Here is an 11,521-nt window from a genome sequence, read left to right on the forward strand (position 1 = left end):
GAAGAATCTGAGATGTGTGGACTAACTTCTGGCTCTAACCGGCATTTTGAACTCCACCCCCTCCCCACTCCCCGGAAATGTGTGTAGGGGGCCCTTAACCCTTTTAGAGGGAAGCAAAGGGTCCACTCAAAGTTGAGTTCTTGAAAATATATTTCCACATGTGCTTTTTTCAGCACTGTGCTTACAACTAGTTCTGGGTGATTAAAGAAAAGGGAAAAGAAAGAAACAAATGGTCCAACATTTTCCTTCTGGGGAAAGAAAACAAAACCTCTATGTTCTGGGTCATTAGGTAATGACTGAATTTTCTGTTCCAACTGGATTCCAAATGCTGGATTCCAAGTAACCCATATAGCAGTATTTTATAGGAATTGGTGTAGGGCCTATATGGGAGAGAGGGGGTGTATGGTGGGGAGAAAGTGGGAAAGTGGGGAAATTTTAGCTTTAAAAAAGAGAGAGAAAACTATTTGAATCTAGAAGTCCACAAAACTTGGTCTTAGGGGTTTTTCCCCCTGAAGTTTTTATGTTTTAAACAAACGTAAGGAAGTTTTTCTCAACATTAATTAGAAGCAGAAATCGTAGAAGTATAAAAGTTTCAGGCCCTCTTCCTTGCCTTAAGAATAGTGGTTTAAAAACAATCAGTCTCAAACAACAGGAGTGATGTTCTTTAGTCATTTTTCTTATGCCTTGCCTGAGAAGGGTTCAAAGCTCATTTTTCTAAAATGCTGACCCTTAAGGATAAGGGGGAAAGAGTCAAAGGTAATGGCCAGAGTTCATATACTGAAATGAAACAAGACTTTGGAAGTTTAAACCCCAAAGCCTCAGGCTCCAAAGAGAAGCCTCTGGTTGTAGCTCCCAAAAAGTGACAAAAGGGGGTGGGGGGGGGGGAAGGGATGAGCATGAAAGAGAGATTCAGAACTGGAGTTTTTTTTTTTTTTTTAATTTTAACCAGTGCTTCAAAACACTTTAGAAGGTTCAGAGATAATTTTTTAAAAATATATTTAAATGGAGGGAGAAAAAAGACTTTTTCTGCACGCATGTTCTTTGGTGTCTCCTGAGAGCTAAGAGCAGGTATTCACTGGAGTCCCTAGGCTGAAATTCCACTTCTCTAAAGTATCTTCCAAGCCTTGGTCTTTTGTATTAGACCCTGGGGACAGCTCTTTGTTCCTCCTTGGGGTGAGCCTGGCTCTCAGACTTGCACATGGCAATACTTGAATATCGCCACGTCGGGATATTAAAGATGGATATTCCTGCATTATTCGCATCATTGTTTCTATGACAAAAAGCAAAGAGTTCATACATAGTCAAGACGTCTTTTTTCTGACGCCCTCACGTTGAGAAGCTGAAAAGGTATTTTACTGAAGTTCGGCTAAATTACAGAATCAGGTTCATCCAGAGGACAAATTTTCTATTCGATTAGCTGTATTTCAGCCGGGAGGACTGACCTCTAAACCCTTAACCTTTTGGACTCTAACTACCCTTCTCTTCTTTTTTTCCCCCTCTAACATGGAGAGCAGTCTTTGGATGTAGCATTTGAAAAGAGCCGCTATCGTTAGGCAAGTTGGAAAGTTGCTAAGATTCTTTCCTGAAGCCCAAACCTGTGAATATATTGAACCTTCTCCTTGGGAGAGGGGGCGGGGAAAGTATATATTTTCACAACACCCAACTACATGTATATTATAAAGATTATTATATAGATTTCCCCCTTCCCAGAAGTTCAGGTTATTCACCCCAGCTTCAGACCAAATGCCAAAACTATGTAGCAGCCTTCACCCATGCCCCCAGAGGAAAGCCAAGAGGCATGTTTTGATGAAGAAAACCCAAGCTCCTTCTCAAACATAGCCCCACTACTTTGAAAAGTAACTAAATCAGAGAAACAACTTCTTTGTTTATAAGTCTCAGTTCTCCTCAGTTTCCAGGGATTGTCTTTTGAAATGTTAATGGAGCCTGGATGGCCCAGGGGGCAGCCTTCAACCCTGTGGTCCCAATCGGACCCTGGTGTCCATTTGGGCCCACAGGAGTGGGGCAGGGAAGAAGTAGTGCCTCCCCACCCCCCCCCCCCACCCCACCAACCACCACCACCTAGGGCAGGGAAGGAAATGAGTTTCCATCTGGGAACATACTCTGCAGAAACCTAGATGTGGAAAGGCACAGTGCCCATTTGCTTTTATTTGTTTCCAGTTTGTTCCCCCAAATATGAGCCAGAAGTGTTTGTTTTGGTGGTTTGTGTTTTTTTTTTTTTTTCTTAAAGCTGTGTTGGGGTCGTGACTGGGGAGGAGTGAAGTGTTTGCTGAGGACATGGCTCCTCAGACTCCCATCTCACTTTGTCCATTGCAGCCTTTTGTTGGGAGATGACATTGTCAGTCAGCCCCATGGTGTCTGTTCACACAAGATGCTTTTTTAATAGAATTGACCAATGTTCTGCTGCCACTGATTAAAGTATTATTTATACTAATTGTTGCCTGTAGTTTTGATGTAATTCATTGATCTATATTTGAAATAATAAAAGGTGTAGCGAAACTTCCATCCTGTTTGGTGCCTCCACAGAAGCATTCTTCATTAAGTCTTCTAAAAGCCTTAACATTCGATATAAACAGTTTATTTTATGAATTTCTGCATCATGCCAGACATGTGAAGGTCAAACCGTGGAAGGGTTAGCAAATCTGTCATTAACCTGTCCCCCACACATGCACACTCCCAATTTGGCCACCGTATTTCGTGAGCATTGGGAAGCCTATGCTGGGATTCAGGCTGCAGGGCATTATTTTTTGAAAGGAAAATAAGTAACTTCCTAGGCTAACAGGAGGCTCCAGGTTGGCTCTCTGTGTGGCCCAGGGTAGCCCCCCGCCAGACCCCCTGAGTCTCTCTTTGCTTTGTGGTGGGTGAGAGACTTCCCTGCCCACCCCCCACCCCAACTCTGGAAGAGTCCTGGGTTCTGGGCCTCGTGGGACTGGCCAGTGGCTGCTCCCACCAGACCCCTCTGGCCTCCAATCTTGGACTCCTACTTTTCCTGTGCCCTTCAGCCCCACTGGGGCCTCCAGCACCTGCCCCTCCTCCCCCTAGAGCCCCCTCTGCCCTCCAGACGACAATAAACACTCCCCACTATAAAAAGTGGCGTGCACTATTTTTTTTTTTTTTCTGTCTCTCTAGTCTTGGCCTCGCCTTGCACAGTGGGCCAAGACAGGAGTCCCAGAATAGCTGGGGGGGGGGGGGGGGCGGGGAGGGGGAGCTCGCTCGCGACAGGAAATGAGCAGAATGCATAAAATCAGACATGTGTCCCTAATATATGGAAGGGCTGGCCTCCGACGCGTGGACATGTGTATTTATAAGTGTGCAGACAGAAGTTTAAATATTCAGGCCCATTTTATGATTGTCCTCTGCCCGTCTTCTGGCTAATGGCTCCTCCTGTGCCCACCAATACATCAATACCGCTGTGTGGATTGAATCGCGGGCAGGGCCGAGGAGGAGGAAGCGAGTCCCTAGCCGAGCCCGCTCAGTGCAGTACAGTAAGTCGGGGCCTCGGCAGACGGCGCTTCCCGCCATGATGGGGCGCCCTCCCTGCCCCCCGCGCCGGGCTGGGCGCCGGGGCTCGCCGGCAGCCGGGGGAGGGCCTCTCGTAACCCGGAGAATTTCCAAAGTGCGAGGAAGATGATAAGAATAGATTTCTACAAGTCCCGACCACGTGATTGGCGAAATAATTAATTCAGCACGTCCCTTAAGAAACACGGAGTCGTCATTAATCTGCCACGCAAAGGGCTCTCTCCGACTTGGAAAGTGCAGGGATCCCAAGAATATCACCCGCCGAGGGGGGCCGCGCGGCGCCCCCAGCCCCCTGCACCCCCGGCCCCCGCGGCGGGGCGCGAGCGCGGCCAGCAGGTAAATATTTTGGCGACTTTTATTTCTCGAGATTTAAATCCTTAATGAACTTAGCTGTCAGGGCCGCTGACAAATCGTTCCCTTTGCTTCCTGATTTGGAACCGCGCGCCGGCGAGAAGTTGTTAGTGGCTCGGAGGGTGACCTTTGGTTCAGCGGAGCTTTGCACTTATGAAAAATCACTGCGAGCGGCCGAGTGTGTGTCTGGGAGCGCGCGGGGGTGCGTGTGAGCATGTGGGGGGGCGGGGGGCGAGGGCGAGGGCGAGGGTGCGCGCGGCCGGCCCCGAAACAACAGGAGTTGTAAAAAAAAAAAAAAAAAAAAAAAAAACCCGCCCGGCTGGGGGACGCGCCTGGCGCACGCGGGGCCGAGGTTGCCCGGTCGCCTGTGTCTACCGGGAACAATGGTCGCTGTCACGGCATCTGCTGCCTATTCTTAAACCGGTGAGAAAAGGCCCCGGCCCTCTTTTCAGGCGAGGGTCGTAAATTTTTCCTTGCGTCATAATAGAGGGCTATAAAATCCAGCTGAAATTTTACCCCAGGCAGGTTTTTAACCAACAGATCATGATTTCCGAGTTGCTTCTCCCACTCCCCTCCTTCCCTACTGCTGCTTCTGTCACCACCCCTCCCCCCCCCCCCAGGAGTTTCTCCTTCTAACCCCTTTATTTTTGCATTTTTAATTTGGGCGAGGATCTAAAATTAAAGGCCCGGGTTCGAGGTCCGCGCGCGGCGGCGGGAGCGGGAGACCCTGGGGCGAAAGGAGCCCCGGGGCAGGGGTGCGCGGGGGAGAGGCCGGGGCGCGCTGCGGAGGCCGGCGGCCGTCGCCTCCCGTTCAAGCCTCTTTTCTCCCGCTCTCCGAGGGGATTTGAGGTCCCACTAGCCGCTCAGCTCCCACCTCACCCCCCCCTGCCTGCCGTGGGGGGGGTGCTCCGGGCCGGGCCGCAGCGGGCGTTCGCCGCCTCCAGCTCCCAGCTCAGGGCCCGGCCGGAGGAGAGCCTCTTTATGCGCCTCCTTCCCTCCCGTTGGCTTTGAGGATGATTTCCGCTAGCTGGAGCTGGCTGTTTGGTAGTTGTTTGGGGATTGTGTGTATGTTTTGATTTCTTTTTTTGGTGTGTGTATATTTCCCCCCGTCAGGACAGAGACAAAGTTTCCTCTGCTATGAATTATACATTCAAACAATAATACATTAATTCAATTATTCAAAGATGACAAATGTTTATGTGCTTTGCAAGTGGCTCCGGCACAGATTCCGGGCGCTTTCTCTGAGCTGCTTGCGTTTTTCTCAATGAGAATTGGCTCCCCTCCCACCCCAACCCCACCCACCCCAACTCACCTCAACATCCCCCCTTGGGCCCAGAGAGGAACCCACAAAAGCCTCCCCAGCCCCGCTGGCAGCCCGGCAGCCAACAGCCTCCCAAGTCCTGGGCTTGGCGGGCACCGGCCCGGGCTATTTTATCAGTGTGACAATTGCCCGGGTTGATGTGATAAATCATCGTAAGTAATTCCTGAAAGGGTGCGAGGCTGTTGGGGGCCGGGCGAGGACTGTAAATCTTTCCGGTTTATTGCTCTATGAACATATGCTCCGATTGAAGAAGGCTTAGATCCTTTCCTGGAGACAAATTCCCGCAAAGCGGCCCCCCTCTTTGGCAGGAGATTAACACTTGCTGCGGGCTGGCCGCTGGGCCCCCGGCGGGCAGCTAGGGGGCGGGATCGACCGGGTGGGGGTGAACTGGGGGCACCCACGGTCCGGTTTCAAGAGGCGACCCGAGTGGGCCTCCTCCAGCCAGGCCCGGCCAGGTGAACAAAAGGAGGAGCTCCCCGACAGGTCTGGGGGCTGGAGCCTGTGAGCTGTCCTCCGGGACTTCCTGTGCCTCTGAAGTGAGGATGAGGAGGACTTTACCCCCTTCTCCCCGGCTCTTCTGGGGCTTCGGAGCACAGTCACATTTGCCATCGCCTGTCGGAGACCTTGCAAGCTGTGACAGGGCATCTGCTCCGAGCCGGATGCCGTTGAGAAGCAGAATTGGCTGTGAAAACAAGACTTGGGGGGTGGTGGAGGGGATAGGCTGGAGACCCCAGCGTGGGGCGGGATTCTGCGGGGGCGGCTGGGTCTGGGAGAGGGCCGTGGGGCTCTCGGCAGGCCAGGCCCTGGAGGAGGCTGTTGGCCCGCCCGGCCCAGGGCCGAACCGCTGTCCGGCAGCAGACCTGTTAGGGTAAATTCCGCGGGCACCTCGCAGAGAGCTTGGAGCGGGTCCTGCTGTGCCATTTCTAGACAGCAGCTCCCGCGACTCCCAGCTAAGCCGGGCTAGGACTGATTTCGCAGCCTCCTCGCCTTCTCCGAGGCGCCGCAGGAAGCGGGGAGCCGCGGCCCGGCAGCGGCGGGGCCTGCCGGGTCGGTGGGCCCGGCCCGGTTCCGAGGTGCGCGGGTCTCGGCGATCGGCCGCCCAGGCCGAGAGGGGACACGCAGAGGGGAGAGCGCTCCGGCCCGGCCTGCTGCTCAGGCGCCTTTCCTGGCTCCTCTGCTGCGTGTGCCCAAGCAGCCGTGGCCTCAACGGCGGGGTGCGGCTGGGGTTCCCCGGGGCGAGCGGCCCGGTCTGGGAGCCGCAGTCGCCCCCCTTAGGGCCGGAGCCTGCGCTGTCCACGGCTGAGCGCCCGGTCCGGGGAGGGGAGGGCAGCGCGGCCCCCTCAGCCGAGCCGTGCCCAGGTGCGTGCGGGTGCGAGGCTCGGCCGGGGGAGCCTGATGCTCCACCGCCGCGTCCGGAGCCGCCCCTGACAGGCAGTCTCCATAATTGCCCATCCGTGGGCCAGTCCGGTGCAAGGCTGGGCCAGGGTCAGAGGTCGTGGGGGGAGAGCCCCAGCGCCCCCACACCCCGCCGGCGGCCGGGCTGGGGCTGCGGGAGATGGGGGCTTTCCTTGGGCTCCGCGCCCACCCGTGTCTGCTCCGGGGAGTGGGCCCGGGTCCACGCTCGCTGCCCCTCCTCCTCGCCCCCAGGCCTGGCTGCGCTCCGGGGCTGGATGGCGTGAAAGTTTCAGCCTCAATCAGTACAATCTTCCCTCGGGGTCACGTGAACAAATATGCTCGCATTTGAAGGCAGCGTCTGTATTTCCCGACTACGAGGGGGTTTCCGGGGCTCTCTCCAAATCGAGAAAGGGCCACATTCCGCAAGCAAAACAAGCCCCGAGCTCTGGGGGGTCTGGGAGGGCTGGGCAGGAACCCAGGAGTGGGTGGGGGCGCGGGTGGCCGCGCTCGGGGCCTGGGAGCGGGCGGGCGGGCGGGCGGACCGACGGGCGCGCAGCGCAGGCGAAGCCAGCTCGGGACGACGGACTCGTTCCTCCTGCGTTTATTGGTAGTTGAACCTCAGCCTGGTTCCGTTCTACCGGGAATTCCGTGTGCTCGGGTATATGGCCGCGTCTGCGAGCGCGCAAGACCAGGGTTGGGACAGTGTTGTCTGCAGACAAAGGGGGAAGGCTAGCTCTGCCCCCCACTGGCGCCCACTCTGAGGCCGAGGACACCAGGTTTATGATAAATTGGGATCCAGGTAAGCAATTGCATGACAAAATGGAAATCTTTGGGCACCGGGCTGCTTGCTGCCCTGAATGGGATACTAAATATGATTTATTTTGTGTAATCTGTGATCTTGATTATTGCCAATTGGTGAGGCAGTCCGCGTAGACCTAGATACACTTCTACATATACATCGAGGACGGTGATTAATCGTAAGGAGGTTCGCGTTGTGGGGATGCTCCCCGCCTACCCAAAGGTTAGGAGGACACACTACCTTGCCAGGCTGAGGGGGGGGGTTGGCTGATGGCATGGTTGGAGGGAGGAGGTGGCAGTTTGAGGAGAGGGTCGGTGAGGGATGAGGGGGTCGGGGGCTGGAGGAAGTATTTTGGGGGTAAATGTGCAGTTATGAGAATGGGCTGGAAAATGAAATGAATAAAAAGAAACTTTTTTTACACTGTCACTGCCAAAGTAAGATGGAGCGTCATATTAATTCCGTGTCTTGGGCTGCCTGGCTGGGCACAGGCAGGTTGATTTATATGTATTTAAAATAAACTCTGTGACCAGCCAGCTCCCTGCATTGTTCTGGGAGCTAGCTCCACATATGCACGCCTTTATCTCTTGCTGCTGGCTTAATATTATTTCTCCTTTAGAGGTTAAAGTGCGACTCAGGCTTTCCCCCCCAAATTCAAGAGAACCCCCAAACTACTCAGAAGAGTTTGAGAGGCTCCTCCACATGCCCCCTCACTAATCCGGGTTTTGAGTTCCATAATGTCAAGGGAAAAGATTTAGGGCTCCTGAGTTCTTCTCCCCAAAGAACCCAGGATGAAAGCTAAATCATATTTTGGCTTCTGCATCCCTTGCATCCTTTTGTTTACTGGATCCTGTGGCTCCTGGCTGGAGGAGGACAGGTCCATTCATCCTGGGTTTTTCCGGGTCCAAAGCCCAAGCAAGCAGCTCCATGAGTCCAAGTGAGCAGCTCCAGGCTCATGGGAATGCCACACGGCTGGGTCAGACTGGGTCTCTGTGGGGAAGGGTCCCAGAAAGCAAGGAGCAGTCCCTTAGCCTAGGTTGGGACAGGCCCCAGCTTCCAAGGGCATCACCATCAAAGGAGAGCAGTAAAGTTGTTTTGTCAATCCCCTGCTCTTGGCTCCATCAGAACTTAAAGTCGCTGGACATTTTTCTTCGCCTGCTGCCTTGGAGCAGCGCGCCTGCCAACTTAGTCAGCTGAATCCAATTACTGCGAGCAGCATTTCATTTGGCCCCATGGAGCACTCACTTATAACTTCCCCGAAAATTTCAATAATCCGCACCAAGGCTCCCTATCCTAAAGACTTTTCCTGGGGATGCTGGTGGGGGTTGGGGTCTAGGGCCGGGTCTGCCTCAGACCAGCTCTTCCTTGACAGCTCACAGATGGGGCTCCCACCCACTCCCCCAGTTTCTGGCTGTGGAAAGGGTACTTGAGTCGGTGGCCCAGAGCCAGCCGGGTTAAGCCTACGATTCTGGGCAAGCAGGAGGCTGATGTTGGGCCTGTGCTGGATTTTGGGTGGACTGAGTGTTCGGGAAAGCAGGAGAAGGCAGTGGGGACTCTGGGTGGCCCAACTTTGTCCCCCTTGGGGTCCTCTTTCTTTTTTCCTTGCCAAGCCTCCTGCGCCAGAGAGCAGGGTGCACAGGGCATCGCAGAGCGCCCAGGAGCACACTTACCCTGTTCCTCCACGGCTAGGAAAACAAAATCTAGGTACAGGCAGCGCGGGGTCGGCCCTGGTGGCCTCTCAATTTAGCTGTCTTCTAAGGGGAAGATCCTACTTTTCAAGAATCCTCTTTAAAAAAAATAATAATAAAAGACTCAAGCAGTGAAAGTTGATGTCCGCTCACGTGAATGTATCATATAAAGTAGCTTCAGGGGCTCACCAGTCAGGTCTGAGGACCTGGATACATGTCGCCCCCACTGCGCAGCCCTGGGGCGGCCCCAGCAGCCTGGGCCCCCTGGGTCCGAGGCCGGCTGGGAAGCTGAAGCCCGGGTGCGATATTAGGAGCCCTACCGGGCCGAGATCTCTCCGAGGCGCTTCCGTTGGGTGTTCATTAAGGGGTGAGTTATTGCTGTGTGAGCCAAAGGTCACTTCAAAGGCTTATGGCTGCGTGCTCTGGTCTTTAGAAGGGACTGGAACGCTTTGTGTGGGGCTTTCTCCTGCGCGGTTTAGTGTTTGCAAACTACTGAGTCGACAAATTGCACAGGGCAGATGCAAGAGGGGGGATTGTGTCTCTCCTTTCACCTGACCTGCATGGGCACCCGTTAAGCACCCACAGTCGTGGTGGACAGCTCGGTCTCTTTCTGGGTGAGGGTAGGAGGGATGTTTGTTTCTTAGATGCTTTGCAGCCTGATCCCCACCCAGGGGTGGTTGGGCAGCCCAGGCCAGGAGTGTGGTGGGTACCCACTGGAATAAAATAAATTCAGGGCAACCGGTCAAGATACAAGGTACAAGCCAGAAAAGAGTGCCCAGCTCCCTTCCCACTGGGGCTGAGCAGGACAGCCATTGACTAGGACCTCCCCAGGCCCATCTGCGCCCTAGTCCTCTTTTTCTGGTGCCCTGTGCTGTAGCCTTCCTCCCATCCCCAATTCTGCAAGGTCCTCTTTTGCTCCTAGGAAGGTGGGCTCAGCCTGGGGGATTAAGTCACCTGGAGCACTTACAGCTTGGTTTGAAGCAGGAGAGGACTGCTTGCTGTGGTGCCTTGACCCACTTGGCTCACCCTTTGCCCGAGGGTCTAGCGTTTTCCTCAGGTTGCAGCTCTTCCTTACCCCATCCGGCCAAAGATTTTGTGTTAAAGTCCACTGACTCCCTAGAAGCCGACCACGTCTTTTTTTAATGCCGGGACACCCGGAGTGACTGCGGCCAACATATACAATAGTCACATTGATTATGACACCCTTAAAAGGGGTAGAGCCTCTCAACATGTGTGCGTAAGAGAGAACCGGCTGCCACTGAGGGTTTTCCATCTTGTTCCAGATCTGCCTCGACAATATCAAAAGGAACCCGAAGAACCTAAAAAGAGCTACAGCCAAAATTTGAGAACACACACACACACACACACACACACACACATACACAATTGTGGTGAGTAGTGTGATTTAAAAATATATATATATAATTTCTACTACATTTCCATCTGTCCTGCAACTCAAGGTAGCCATCTCAGGATTCATACATCAAGACATAAAACAAAGGGCGGCTTTGAAGTGGATCACCTCAGTGTGAACTGCTGCCCGTTACATGATAACCCATCATCGGCCTTCAAATTTATGGCGCTTTAATGGGGTGAGCCCGGTGCCTTAAATGCAGGGTGTATTACGTATTGAGTTATCTGGGCTAACTAAGAATGATTTAGAAGGCGCGTCCGGGTTTCCCATAGGGCAGAAGAGGCTCAGGCTGCAGCGAGATGGAGAGAACCCGGGCAGGAAGCTCTGCCGGCGCCGCGGCACCTCCATCCCCACGGAGCCAACCCGAAAAGGAGCGGGTCGGGAATCCCGAAGCAGCAAAGCCAACGGGGAGCAAGAATCGTTGCTGTGTTCCAGCGAATTAACGGGGATGCCCAGCAAGAGTCTTGTCCGCCAAAAAGAGATTTGTGGGCTTCCGAGGCCCTGGTTTAGGGGGGAAAAAAAAAACAAACCAGGGAGAGGAGCCAAGGCCAACTGGAACCTTCGAAAAATGTGAGAGCAGCAGAAACACCCGGCAGACCATCGCCTCCCCCTTCCTTCCAACTTGCCGGACTCTGCGGGTCCATATCTGACTGGGTTGCGGAGCGAGTCCCGGCCCGGCGCCCCCAGCCCGTCGGGTTTCGCGGCCCGGGCGGGCGGGCCTCCGCGCAGCCAGCGAGCCTCCGGCGGCGGCGGCCCCGGGCGGCGGGCGGCGGGCGGCGGGCGGCGGGCGGCGGCGGGTCTTCGGCTCCCGCGTCCCGCCGCCCAGCAGAGCGGCTCCGAGCGGCCGCCTTATATACGCCCGGGGCGCGCGGGCCGCGGGGCGGCCGAGGAGCCGAGCGGGGGATCCTTTGGCTGCTCTTCCTCCCACGCGGAGCCTGTTTTCCACTTCTGAAAAGTGCCGGGCCTTGGGAAGTGTTTTTCTTTTCATTCCTTGCTGAAGCGTTTACTGCCGCCGCGCT

This window comes from Vulpes lagopus, chromosome 11 (genome assembly GCF_018345385.1).
Source record: "Vulpes lagopus strain Blue_001 chromosome 11, ASM1834538v1, whole genome shotgun sequence".
Classification (NCBI taxonomy): Eukaryota; Metazoa; Chordata; class Mammalia; order Carnivora; family Canidae; genus Vulpes; species Vulpes lagopus.